This window comes from Lolium perenne, chromosome 5 (genome assembly GCF_019359855.2).
Source record: "Lolium perenne isolate Kyuss_39 chromosome 5, Kyuss_2.0, whole genome shotgun sequence".
In the NCBI taxonomy this organism is placed as follows: domain Eukaryota; kingdom Viridiplantae; phylum Streptophyta; class Magnoliopsida; order Poales; family Poaceae; genus Lolium; species Lolium perenne.
Window position 1 is genome coordinate 122,595,008 of NC_067248.2, and position 14,963 is coordinate 122,609,970.

The window sequence follows — 14,963 nt, forward strand, 5'->3', positions numbered from 1 at the left end:
CGTTTTTTCCTATATACAAAGCTAACATGCCCTTAACGATTGCCAAACTCCTCATGTTTTTATGGACGTTCTGTTAAATCCCCTTGACTTTCGACTTTGACGCGTCTCTACGCCAAGGGCAGGGTCGAGTTAACATAGGATGACTACTGTGAGACGACAACAATGCCTTTTTTCTATACCAATTTTCAATGATATGAGCAAGCAACTTGTGTAAATACGTCATGTCACCTATATATCCAGAAAAGTGACATCAACGCTATGTTTTTTTTCTAGCTTAGACCCTGTCAAAGAGGAAGTTGGGGATACCATTTCTAGTGTATAAACATAAACTTCGTTTTCTAAAGTATTGAAATTTGGGAAACTTTGTCATGGCAATGAAGAAACTGATGCGTATAAACATAAATGTATTTTTGTGTGAACAATGTCCTCTCCATCTCGATCTCCCAAATTCATATGCTTCTATTGTCCTCTATTTTAACTTTTTTCTATATGGGTCCCCTATTTTGCAAAATGGAGTGGCCACACTAGGTCCCACTCTGATAATGCACTGTGATACTCATGTTTTGCTAAATCATTGTTGAACTCAAATTGGGCAGATGTTTTGCCATACGTAAGGATGGTTTGTTACAGAATCTCACTTATGGGAATTATGTGGAGGGATGTGGAGGAATCACTGCCCTGAAATAACCGGATGCAGAAGATATTGCACCAACTAACTACTGCCACATCACCCGGTAGGTTCACCCATAAGAAAGTTTCGTTGGTCTAGCATTATTTGTGTCGTGCTTTTTAAGCGAATAAATGTTCTATTGTGTATGAACTGAAAGTGAAGAAACTGGTCTCCTAAGAACTGTTGGGCTTGTGGCTGCCAGTGGGTCATCAGAAGATGGAGATGAGGCCGACGGAGGGTCGTCAAGGGGCCCAACAAACTAGCGAGTGCGGCATCAATGTGGGGCAAAGGGACAAGCTGGAGGTGGGCGGATAGGCCGTCGAGGCCGTTTTCTCCATCGCGCGCTTCCAGAGTTCAATTGGAGGTGTCGTTGCCTAATCGACGGTACCTCGGAGGAGGGATCCTCACGAGGGGGAGAAGAAGTAGGGGCCATAGGGCGGAGTGCACATGGGACGGTGGTACGCGATTTACCCAGCTTCGGAACACCTGCACGATGACAGGGCCTACTGCTGCTTGTCTGGAATTATCTGGGCGCTTTCGCGTTGTTACAATGAGTTGTGGTTGTGCCCCTTGGGCTCCCGGGATCCGGCTTATATAGGCGCACGGATCTAGGGTTTACATGGAGAGTCCTAGCCGGAATACAAGTTGCCTAACTACGGTACAATGTCTTGCCGTGTACGTCAAGGATCCGCCTTCCTTCTAGGCCGTGCTGGATCCGGATACTTCATGGGCCTCCACGGATCCGGCCTCCTTCGTAGGTCGGTTGAGATCCGGCTTCCTGTTCCTGGGCTGGACTTCATCCTTCATGATCTACAGCAACTGGGCCGCCCGATGGGCCACATGCCTCACCACCAACTATGGGCCACCCGGGCTTGCCGGATCTAGGCCATGCCATTGATATACCCATAAAGTATACCCACAACAGTAGCCTCCGAAGTTCTCCGAGATTCATCATTCCTCCGACTTCATTCAACTCGGATCCGAAGAGAATCTTGAAGAGCTTCAAAACTTTTACTTGATTCCGGGTTCATTCACTCGAAAATCCTTCATCTTCAGATTGGGTATTGCAACGGAAATTCCGCTTTTCCCGCGATGAACCTCCTTATTTCCCGCGCTAAATTTTCGCAGATGCAAATCTTTAGCCGGAACTTTCGGGAGTGCATGGTTTAGTTACCTCCACGTCGTTTTACCGCACTTGACCTAAAACACATGTCGTCCATCCAACGGTGTGACCGTTCCGTTTCCACCGTCGGATCCGAATCCCGAATCTCCGCGTGTGGCCTATAAATACCCCGCGGCTCGGTAATTCTTCATTCTTTCACCTCTCCTCACCACTTCATCTTCCTCCTCGCGCCGCGCCGCCCGACGGATCTCATCTCCGGCGAACCTCGCCACGGTGAACTCCGCGCGCCGCCAGTCCAAGCCTCTCCTCGCGCCAAGACCCCTTCGGTTGAACGGGAAATCCTTCCCGCCGCCGATTCGCGGTCACGCGAGGTGATTTCCTGCAAGTCCGGCGACCTCGACTTCACCGGAGCTCCGTCGAGCCACCGCGCCATTAACGGTACGTGCGCCGGCCTCGTAGAAGACAAACTTAGTGTAGATCCGGATACTCAAATAATTTGCATGGGCGCAGCCGGAAGCATGCCACTTGATTCATCGCACTGTACTGGTAGCTCTCCGAGTAGCCCGGATCCCAATCCACTAGAACCAATATGTCCGGATCCCATAGCATACCTGCCACCATATGTTTCCGACATTAGGTTAGCTCAACCGTTTTCCGCATCTTCCAAAGACCGTTCCTGTGCCGGATCCCCTCCCTCAAAGAGCTTCAAGAAGAACTCGAGGGACAAGCTAGGATGGCAGCCAAAGTACAGAGGCGGAAAACAAGAGGGCGTCCAAGGCCCGGATCCGTGAAGGAGAGCGGGGTCGGTGGTGGCCTGCGAAACTGCGATGTGGAGCTTAGAGAGCTCCAGAACGAGGGTATGATCTCCACTCACTGGAGCTTCACACGCGATTCCGACGTCCCCAAACCCGAAGCCGGAGAAATCGTCATGACTAAGGCTTGGGTGGAACGCGGATTATCACTCCCTTGCTCGGAGTTTTTCCTCTCCATCCTCAACACATACGGGCTCCAGCCCCACAACATCTGCCCAAACTCATACCTCCTCCTCTCCAACTTCGTAACTCTTTGCGAAGGGCACCTTGGGATCCGACCAGATGTCAAATTATGGCAGTTCTTCTTCCGAGTGAAGAAGGAAACAAAAGACAAAGCAATGGTGAACTGTGGGAGTATGACGTTCATGCTCCGACCTAGCCGCATGTATCCTCCCCACGATTCGCACGAATCCGTCCGGTACTGGAACGCCGGATGGTTCTATGAAAAGAACGCCTCAGTTCCGGACATCCACGATGGCTTGCCCAAGTTCATCAACGAGCCTCCGGAAGAGCTCGCAAGCTGGAGCTTTGTTCCTTCGCTCGCCCAAACCCCTATTTTGGAGAAGGCAGCGGAGAATCTCTGGCTAGTCCATGACGGACTGACCGGAGCCCAGCTCACCCTCAGCTGGTTTTCCCGGAGAATCCAGCCCCTGCGCTACAACGCACGCCTGATGTGCGCTTATACTGGGGCGGACGATCTCCTCCGAGTCACTCGCCACGATCTTCCGGCCGACTCCCTCAAGACAAGGTTCAAGACGTTGGTGAAGATTCCTAGGGGCCAACAGGTCCCGGAACTGATCAAGGATATCTACACAAACGACCAGTGCCCTCCGGTAAGCTCTGTTCTTTTCGTTGCTTCAAACTTCACAAGTTTTTGGATGTTAACTCTGACTTTTATTCATATTCCTCCCAGCTCAACACTTTGGCGGAGGAAAACTTCCGCACCATTCTTCGTGTCCCTGTCAGCGGCGACGGCGCGGAGGAGGTTCCGGAAGACGAAGAGGAGGAAGAGGAACAGCACCCCGCAAGGCAGCCCCTCGACCTTCGAAGCGTCCCCGCGCCAAAGCTTCCGCTCGGAAGCCGGAGCTAGCGGCGAGGCCTCCGCCAAGAAGTCCAAGACCGTAAGGCCACCTCCGCTAGACTCGAGGAAAGCGGAACGTGCACGCCGAAGATGCTTTCAACAGCGGCAAACGCTCGCGCCCCATCATCCCCGGCGCCCGTAAGTTTCCGAATATGGTGCACCTCTATTTTGGCGAAATCATTTCTTATTTGATCCCTTTCACTTGTTTGCAGGAATCCGAGTACCACTGCCACGCGGACCATCAGCCAAGAGCCTATTACTAAATACATGAAAAAGTCTCCGGCAGTTGGTCCTACTACTCCAGCTCCGCCAAGTACCTCCCACCCTACTCCTCGGCCGTCTCCCCCTCAGGCTGATCAATCTCCCCCCCTGCCGCAAACACTCCACTGGAAATAATTCCGGTTAGCAGCGAGAAAGTGGGCAGAGAAGATCCTAAGGCCAAAGGCCCTGCCCAAGAAGACGCAGAAGAACAAGGCCAAGGAGAGGCTGAAGTCACTTCTTCTGAGAAGGCCGGAAACGGCGCTGGCGACATCGCCGTTTTTCCGAAAAACTTTGGAGATCCGGCTGACACCACTTCCACCCCCAAGGCATATGCTACCAAGTTTTTCAACAAGTTAACCGAGGCGGAGAAATGGGAGCTTGAACAAGACTTGCTCAACACCATGCTGAACAACGCACCGGGGAAGCCTGACGTCGCGACATCGGAAATCCAGGACTTTAAGAAGGATGTCGGCCAGTTCTTCGACAAACTCATCTGCAAGCAAAAGGTACTCCCCAGTAGCCCCCAAGCATGTAGGCGGAAACTCAAAGAATAGTTAGCGCTTAAATGCTTAGAGAAAGATTACTTCCGGGAAAGTTTTTAAATTGGATCAGTAGCCCCCAAGCATTATGGCGGAAAGGTTCCGGCAATAATGCTTTGAAGGAAACCACTGTTACAGGCCGAATTTTTACTCCTGCCCTGTCTATGTTTTACAGGAACAGCAGGCGCTGCATTACGAGCTGCACAAGAACATTGCCCTTCAGCGCCGCGTTAATCTGAATCAGGCGGAAAATATCCGGACTCTGAAAGATGCGAATGCGGAACTGAACAAACAACTGGCGGACGCCCAAGGTTGGTTTCCGTCTTTTTCGTCATTAGTTCATATTCCGACTTTGAACTTGCTTTTGACTTATGTTATTATAGGCGCATCCTCTTCCCTTGCTACAGCCTCGTCGGAACTTGAGAACCTGCGCTCCTCGTACCAAGAATTGGAAACGAAACTAAAGGAGGCGGAACTAAAGAGAGAGCAGGCCGAGAAACAGCTGGCGGAGAAGAACTCCGAGCATATCAGGGAAAAGGGCGAATTTATATTGAAAAGAAATGCTGACAGCGAGACCATCAAGAGGCAGCAGAAAGAGCTCTATGGGTTCCAGAAATATATGGAGACCGCGGAACATCACTGGGACTTGCTCAACGAGAACATCTTGGGTACTATCTTTGAAACCTTGTCTAGATGTTTGCTCCGACTTTTTTCTTTGTGCTCAAATTGCATGCTTATATCCTGATTATCTTATGCAGAGCCGCTTGGGTATCCGGAAAAGCGTCGGAATTTGTTCCCACGAGACGACCTTCTTCAACTTGCAGGCGATGATTGCAAAGATCTCATCTCCGCCTCCCGCAAGATATGCTACAACTTATCCATCAAGAGAAGTCGCACTTGCAACGTTCGCAAACTTGTTAGAAAAGTGGACGTTCTTCCGGAGCTGGTGACGGATCTACAAGCATCATCAGCCCGAGGCGCAGCTGCAATGACCTTAACTATGTGCTTAGCACATAACCCGGAGCTTGATCTTGAGCACGTAACCACGGGCGTTCCTCCGGATGCGGATGTTAACGCGCTCCTGGATGCAGTGAGCGGCTACGACACCCGTATCGCGCGCAGGATCCGGCATGATGAATTCTACGACAAGGTCGTTCTTCCTGCGGACGAGCCCTTGGAAGCCGAACTTCAAAAGGAGCGCGACGCGGAGGCGTGACCTGCGGAATCCGGAACCCAATTTACCTGGACCAGCTCCAAGGACGCTCCCAAGAGGAACCCAAGACCAGCGCTGCAGCCTTTCGAAGAAGAGGAAGAAAGTGATGAAGACGTGTCATCTCCGGCCGAAGACGCCAAGGAAAAAGATCCAGAGGGCAAGACTTCTCCGGCTAAGGGGGAGTGAAAACTTTTATTCCTGCGGGAGAAACAATGCATCATTTTGGCCCCAGCGAGGGTTTGTAATATAACTTTAATTCTTAAGTATCTAGGGACGAAACAATTATGCGTGGGCGGAAAACTTATCCTGCTATCCGTTAGAATTATTTTGCATGTTTCGTTTGTTAAAAGCAAGTGCTGGTTTGTTAATTTTCCGGCTTACTCGTTTGACCTTCCACGAGCCGGAAAACCTTTGGCCGGAAACGCTCGCCTGCGGTGACGAAGAAACAAGCCCCCAGCCTAGGTGCCGGAAGTCGCTACCAGGAATCCACGAGTTCGCAACGAAAAAAATTTCCACCAGAAAACTTAGGCTTACGTCCTAAGGGACGATTTTGAAAATCACAACTTTCATACACGCCTAGGCGGAAACATCCAGCTCTGCGGTTTTAGTCGGAAAAAACATACATGATCGAAAATGAACAAGTAAAGGAGGTAAAAGACTCAAAGAGTGAACCATAAGCTTTATTTCATTGATCATGTATAACTATTACAGAGTTTGTAACTCGGAAAAAATATGCTAAGTGTAGAAAGGACGTAGCTGTGCGATGTTCCAAGGGCGATCTGTCTCGTCGTAGATGTCATCCGGATCCTCACGCTTGCATTTCCGGTGCCAATTAGCAGGTCTATCCTTCAGCTCACGGAAATCAACAAGGTAGTATGACCCGTTATGAAGCACTTTGCTAACGACGAAGGGTCCTTCCCAAGGAGATTGCAACTTATGGTCTTTCACCTGTCGAAGGCGGAGGACCAGGTCTCCTGCCATGAAGGAGCGATTCCGAACTCGACGACTGTGATAGCGTCGGAGCTTCTGCTGGTAAATGGCGGAGCGCTGGTCAGCTAAGTTCCGAGCTTCCTCGATCAGGTCCACAGATAGTCGTCTACGCCTCGTCAGCTGTTTCTTCATTGTAGGCGGAAACTCGAGGTGAATCGTGGATGATGTCGGAGGGAAGCACGGCTTCGGATCCGTATACCAGGAAAAATGGGGTGAACCCTGTTGATCTGTTAGGGGTAGTTCGTAAACTCCACAAAACAGCTTCCAACTCATCAGCCCAAGCTCCAGCTGCTCGTCGCAGCGGTTCTTCAAGGCGCGGTTTAATTCCTGATAATATTAGGCCGTTAGCCCTTTCAACTTTGACCATTGGATTGTGGGTGAGCCACAGAGGCAAGGTCCAGCCGAATCCCTACTGTCTCACAATAATCCCTCAACTCTCCTTGAGCGAAGTTTGTGCCATTATCTGTGATTATGCTGTGTGGGATGCCGAATCTCATCACGAGGCTGCAGACAAATTTTAGTGCCGTAGCACCATCGGCTTTCCTTACTGGCTTTGCCTCGATCCACTTACTGAATTTGTCAACAGCGACCAGAAGGTATTCAAAACCGCCAGGAGATGATCTTTTTAACTTACCAACCATATCGAGCCCCCAGACCGTAAATGGCCAGGTGATAGGTATGGTCTTCAGCTCTTGGGCTGGAGCATTTGGTTGAGTAGCGTAGTACTGACAACCTCGGCAGGTCTTGACTATTTTGTCAGCATCTTCTTTAGCTGTGAGCCGGTAAAAACCTAACCGAAAAGCTTTTGCAACGAGTGACCTGGAGGCGGCATGATGCCCGCAGTCCCCTGCATGGATCTCTCTGAGGATTTCAATGCCATCTTGGTTGGAGACGCATTTGAGAAATACCCCTGTTGCACTTCGTTTGTAGAGCTGTCCATCAACAATTGTGTAGGATCTTGCTCGTCTGACGATCTGTCGCGCAAAGACCTCGTCCTCTGGCAACTTCTGATCGATGAGGTAGTCCAGGAAAGGCTGGGTCCAAGCCGGAATGATAGCCATCACTTCCCTAGCCGGAGATACTGCCACTTCTGGGTTTTCCGGGTTAGCGCCCTTAACTGAGGGTATCCGGAGATGCTCCAGGAAAATGCCAGCGGAAGTTGCTTCTGCCGGATCCGAGCTTGGATAGCATGTCTCCGCCGTGTTATCGTCTCTCCCGACGTACTTGACTTCGTATCCGAGGAAGCACTTGGCGATCTCGTCAACTTCTGTCTCTGTAGGCCGCCATGACGGAATTTCTCGGCGTTCCAGGTTCCGGCTACTTGTTGTGCCACTGTGTCGGAATCTCCACATATAATGTGCTTGATCCCGATTTCCTTAGCGATGCGCAGCCGTGTAGTAGAGCCTCGTATTCCGCCATATTGTTTGTAGCTTCAAGTGGATCTGCAGAACATACTGCAGCTTCTTCTCCGGTAGGGGACTTCAGGGTGACTCCGGCTCCTGAGCCTTGATGCTGCTTGGATCCATCGAAGTGCATGACCCATGTTTCTGGTTCCGGCTCCAGACTTGCATCCGGAGCTTCTGTCCAATCTGCGACGAAATCTGCCAAGACTTGGGATTTAACCGCAGTCCTAGGCTTGTAAGCGATGTCGAAGGCGGATAGTTCGATGCCCCATTTAGCCGTACGCCCTGTTGCGTCAGCGTTGTTGAGAATTGTTGACAGCGGAGCCTTGCTCACAACCGCATCTTGGGTGCTCTTGGAAGTAATGTCTCAGCTTCCGGCTGCCTAGAAACACTCCATAAGCTAGCTTCTGAAAGTGAGGGTATCTTTGCTTTGACTCCGTCAGCACCTCGCTAATGTAATAGACAGGTCTTTGGACGTCATATTCATGACCTTCTTCCTTTCGCTCCACCACGATGACGAGGCTGATGACTTTGTTGGTGGCTGCCAGATAAAGGAGCATCGGCTCTGACTCTGCTGGGGCTGCCAAGATAGGTGGGGAGGTGAGTATTTCCTTCAACCCCCGAAGAGCTGCGTCGGCTGCATCGTCCCAGACGAATTTGTCTGTTTTCTTCAGCAGCTTGTACAAAGGTAGCGCCTTCTCGCCAAGACGGCTAACAAACCTACTGATTGCTGCGACGCAACCAGTTAGTCGTTGCACATCTTTGAGACAAGTTGGCCGTTTGATACACAGGATTGCCTTGATCTTTTCCGGGTTAACCTCAATGCCTCTGTGAGAGACTATGAAGCCAAGGAGTTTTCCGGCTGGCACGCCAAAGACGCACTTCAGCGGATTCAACATCATCTTGTACCTGCGGAGGTTGTCGAAGGTTTCTGTGAGGTCGCTGATCAAGTCGGATCCTTTCCGGGTCATGACCGCGATGTCGTCGACGTAAGCGTGCACGTTCCGGCCGATTTGGTCCTTCAGGCACCGCTGCATCATACGTTGGTAGGTGGCACCTGCGTTTTTCAAACCAAAAGGCATAGTAACATAGCAGTAAGTACCAAACGGGGTAATGAATGAAGTGGCCTTTTGGTCGGATTCCTTCATCCGTATCTGATGATACCCGGAATACGCATCAAGAAAACACAGAAGTTCCGCCCCCGCCGTCGAATCAATGACTTGGTCAATGCGCGGCAAGGGGAACGGATCATTCGGGCAATGCTTGTTCAAGCCGGAGTAATCGATGCACATTCTTAGTATTTTCAGTGTTCTTTTTGGGTACAAGGACGGGATTTGCGACCCAATCGGTGTGGATAACTTCTATTACAAAACCTGCCTCTAGTAACTTTGCTAGTTCCATTCCTATGGCGTGGCGCTTCTTATCTCCAAAGCGTCGCATAGCTTGCTTCACCGGTTTAGCCCCCGGATTTATGTTGAGGTAGTGCTCGGCGAGTTCCCTAGGTACTCCGGACATGTCAGAAGGTTGCCATGCGAAGATATCCATGTTAGCGCGGAGGAACTCGACGAGCGCGTCTTCCTATTTGGGGTCCATGTTGGCTCCGACTGAAACCTGCTTGGAAGGGTCGCCTTTGATGAGGTCGTGCTTCTTGGTTTCTATCGCGGCCTTGAAGGAGGTCTTCTGTTCGGAGATCTGCTTCTTGGTGGTCTGCATCTCAGTCGGATCCACCGCGGCTCTGTAGCCTTTCAGCTCCTCTCCAGATATCACAGACTCTGCGAAGGCGGCTTCGCCTAACTCGCACTCATGAGCCTTTTTGTAGTCTCCGGATACGGTAATCATACCTTTAGGACCCGGAATCTTGAGCTTGTTATAGATGTAACACGCTCTTGCGTGGAACTTGTGGTAGGTGGGCCTGCCGAAGATGACGTGGTAGGAGCTCTTGAAGGGCACAACTTCAAACGTGATCTTCTCTTCGCGGAAATTGTGAACATCGCCAAAAGCCACGGGAAGTGTGATGCTGCCGAGGGAATTTGCCTTCTTACCCAGAACCACGCCGTGAAACTCAGTGTTGCTGTGTTTGAGCTGTTCCTTGGTGAGGTTCATCCGCTCTAGAGTCTCCAGGTACATGATGTTCAAGCTGGCTCCACCATCCATGAGGCACTTGGAGAAATCATACCCGTCTATGCGGGGACTTACAACCAAGGCGTAGCATTCTTTTGGCACAATGGCAGGGTGATCCTCCCTATCAAATGTGCACGGGATTTCCGACCACACGACATATCATGCACAGACAGTGAATCGTGGCGTTCAGATCCGGTAGCTGACTTGGCAGCGCGGACTGTTGGGGTTCCGAGGAAAGTGTGGTAAGCCCCCACGCTCTTTTTCTCGAATGGGTTGGATTTACCTGCGGATCCTACCTTGGGATCCGGCGAGTTATCATCCTCATCCATCGCCTCGGAACTATCTTCCTCTTTGTCCTTGTTCTTGCCCTTGCCTCCTTTGCCGCGTGGGCGGTGCTTCCGGGCTCGCTTGTATCCTGCCTCCGGGTCGTTCTTTAGATCATTGACCCACTTGCAGTTGCGGTTGGTGTGAGTGGACTTCCCCGTAACCGGATCCAGTGGGCCGGGCGGGGCATGTCTCTGTACTCCTCATAGGTTTGCGGGGCGCGGGATCCACCACTGACCTCGGTGGCATGTCGCTTACCACCGCCGGCTCCGCCTCCACGGCCGCGTCCTCTTCCGCCTCCCCGAACCTCCGCGTTGAAACGCCATGGCGACCATCTCGGATCCGCCACTCTTCTCGGTCATCGTGGTTCTTGCGCTTATGGCTGCTGCTGTTGCCGTTATCACGGTTCTTCTTTTGTTGATGTAGGGGGATTGCTGTAGCTGCGAGATCACCGCCTGCGTCATCATCGGCGGCAGTATGATCACTGGCAATGGAGATCATTTCATCCAAAGTCAGCTTGTTTGAGTTAGCCAAACGAGTGAGCGTATGCCTCAGCAATCCTCCCCTCTGCAGTCCACCGATGAAGGCGTACATGGCGGTGGTGTGGTCGACGTTTTCGCACTCGTTCCTGCATGCCAACCATTGCGTGAGGTAGTTTCTTGAGGTTTCTCCTTTCTTCTGGATGCAGGCTTGCAGGTCGCTTGACGTGGCAGGTCTTTTGTAGGTGCCTCTGAAGTGTTTCTCGAAAGCGGTCTTCAGGTCGAACCAGCAAAAGATGGAGTTTTTCTCGAGGTCACTGAGCCAGATCCGGGCTGGACCTACAAGGTACAAGCTGGAGCATGCGGCGGCGATGTTAGGGGTTCCTCCGGCAAAGGTTACTGCATTATAGTAATCCTCAATCCAGGTATCCGGCCTTTCGGTGCCATCATAATGCTTCAGGTTTCCGGGTAGCTTGAGGTTCATCCTTGGCTTTGGTTCCTCTCGAATCATCCTGCCAAAGCACTTCGGACCAATGTAGTCGGTTCTGTATTCGTTAAGGCGATCCCGTGCGTCGCGCGGGCCGTGGCGAGGAGATTGTGAGCGAGAGCGAGATCTCCGACCGTCGCCTCCGCCTCCCCCTCCGCCGTCACCGCTAGGTGGTGGTGAGGGAGACCTGCGAGGTGGTCGGTCCGATTTCTTGCTTCCGCCATCCGATTCTCCTCGGCCTTCCCGGTGCTGGCTCCGGCTTCTGTGGCTGCCTTCGCCATGGCGCTGGCTGCCCTGGTCGTTCCGGCTCCGGCGAGGCTCCGGGTCGCGGCTCCGGCGAGGCTCTAGGTCGCGCTCCTCATTCCGACTCCTTCTGGGCTCGGGCTCACGAACGTTGTTCTGGTTCCGGCGAGGTTCCGGCGAGCGCTCCCTGTTTCTGTTTCTTGGCAGCACGTTGTCGCGGATAACAATCCCACCATACCCCTGGGGGCCTGGTGTTTCCGGCTGGACTACGGCGGTGAGGGGGTCGCGGGTAACCATTAGGTGGAGGAGAGGGGTTGCGATATTTGTCTCGTCCAGAGTACATTGCATCCTTTCCCTTTCTTGGATCTGACGAAGGCGTCTTTGACGGAACGGGGATCGGATTTGGGTGTTCCCTGGTTCTTCTTCTGCGCTCCGAGGATCCGGTGTGTGATTCATCATCGGGGTGCCGATCGGCGCGAGCGTCCTTCTGCGCGGTGGATACACAATTATCCGGATTGGATTCTAACCTGCACGAAGTATCCGCCTTGCTTTGCTGCTGCATTGCTGAAGCGACAAGTTTGCGGAGGTAGTTGATATCAACCTCTTCGTCCTTCTTCTTCAACAGCTCCGCAGCTTTTAGCATGTTGTCCTTTGGGGTTTCCAATGCCGTCGCTCTGCGGGCGTGGCGAAGTTGATTCTGCGAGGCGGAATTGCTTCTCTAACGATTCGATCGGCCTCCGCCTGCGCATAGGTCATCTTTACTTCCCACTCTTGCGCCATGCTCTTGACATGCTCGAGTGTGGCAGCAATTTCGCGATCCTGTCTGTCGAATTGGTCCACCAAACCTGCAGCTTCTGCCCTTTCATCCCTTAATGCGGCTGCGGCATCGGCGAGCTTCTTGGGCGTGGCCGCATTTCCTTTCTAGTGGCCTCTAGAGCCTCCGGATCTGCGGCGTCGCCCGGGGTTATAGGTTTGTTAAGAACTGCTCGTGCAACCATCTCTTCAGCTGACAGGAGTTCCTCCGAGGAAGAATCCCTACGGGGTCGCTCCCGTGACAGTGGAGATCCTTGGCGGGATGGCTGTGGGTCAGATTGGTTGGTTGCCTCTTCAGATCCAGGTTGTCCCAGCGCTGCTACAGTTGCGAGAACCTGCTTAGACTGGGCGGAGTCAACTTCAGGCTGATCACCGAAACCGTACTCCCCTAGGTTGCGGTTGAACTCGTCAGTATCCATGGAGGGGGTATCTCCGGAAATTGGGCTCAGATTGCCCAAAATCGACTCTTCAACCGGAGTTTCGCTTTTTCCGACAGGCTCAGCCTGATCCGGATCCGCGTCGTTTTCCGGTGCCTCTACCTGCTCAGGACCAGCCCCGTCTTCTTGAGGGGCGGTTCCGGCGGTATGGGCCAAGAAGTGTACGAAGTGGCACCTCTGCTTTTCTAACACCTGGAAGACCCAGGCGGATCTGCATTGGTCTTCCACCGTTGTTTCCTGCTCAGGGGCGGATTGGGTGGGCTTTGAAAATTCCAGATCCAAGGCGGAATCTTCCTTGGGAAGCTCCTGCATCTCAGATCGGATCTTCGCGACAGCGTCCAGCTCTGCGGCGGTCGCGTCTGCGTTACTTACCAGTGGGTTTCCGTCGGAATCGACGGTTTCCCCGATGAAGATGTGTATGCCGCCAACTGGGACGATGGAGAGCTTGACGGGGTTTGTCCTAGCCGGAATCCAACACTCATCCGGAGGGACTATCGGCAGATTTCCGGCGTAGAGGACGCGCCCCACAGCGATGGTGTCGTCGTAGCTTCCCATGGCGGAACCCTCCCGGTTCCGGCCTCCAGACGCCACAGGCCCCACGGTGGGCGCCAACTGTCGTTGCCTAATCGACGGTACCTCAGAGGAGGGATCCTCACGAGGGGGAGAAGAAGTAGGGGCCATAGGGCGGAGTGCACACGGGACGGTGGTACGCGATTTACCCAGCTTCGGAACACCTGCACGATGACAGGGCCTACTGCTACTTGTCTGGAATTATCTGGGCACTTTCGCGTTGTTACAATGAGTTGTGGTTGTGCCCCTTGGGCTCCCGGGATCCGGCTTATATAGGCGCACGGATCTAGGGTTTACATGGAGAGTCCTAGCCGGAATACAAGTTGCCTAACTACGGTACAATGTCTTGCCGTGTATGTCAAGGATCCGCCTTCCTTCTAGGCCGTGCTGGATCCGGATACTTCATGGGCCTCCACGGATCCGGCCTCCTTCGTAGGTCGGTTGAGATCCGGCTTCCTGTTCCTGGGCTGGACTTCATCCTTCATGATCTACAGCAACTGGGCCGCCTGATGGGCCACATGCCTCACCACCAACTATGGGCCACCCGGGCTTGCCGGATCTAGGCCATGCCGTTGATATACCCATAAAGTATACCCACAACAGGAGGTGCAGCTGGCGCGACCCCCTCCTTTACGGCAAGGACGGCGACATGACCGATGGAATGTGACCCAAGAACACCGGCATGTTTCCCCCCTCCCGGGCTTGTTCCCATCAAGTGGCTTGATTTTTCAGCTGTTGAGTGCTTTTGGCCATACGATGCAATTGGACGGTGGATGGTAGGGCTCAAGGTGTTGTGTGCGTTGGCTGTAGCGAGGCACTGGATCTATGTCCAACTGCCAATTCCGTCACATCGGTTCCATGTGGCTCTAACTTGAATCATGCAAGGAACTCTCCTCACCCGTGACACACGTAAATCAGGCAAGCACTTCAAAAGTTCATTTTTGTTTTGTGTAATTTAAATGAAAGAAAAATAAACCGAAAAGGGCTAGTGCTAAAAGATCTGTTGATGCATGCAAGGGAAAGCTTCAAAGTTACCCATTGAAAACTCGATTTTTTCTCCGCCTAAAATTTTAAGATATGATTAATAATCAAAATCTCCATTTGAAATTTGAACTTCATCAAAATTGGAAACTAAGTGTGTCATTGTGTTCTACTACAGTTTTTTCAGACCATATGTGGACGTATTGAGGGGAGCCATTTTCTGAGTTTAAGAATATTTTTTACATGGCCAGTGAATGCATTTCACTTATTCAGAAGTCATCTCTAAATTACTCTAAAAATTCATGTAAAAGGAACATTCAGAACTTGAGAAGGCAGAGCCGAACTTGGTGGGTGTCAGTGTGTCACTGCCTGATCGGCGCCTAATTTTGGGCAACATACAACTTACGGTCCAAGCT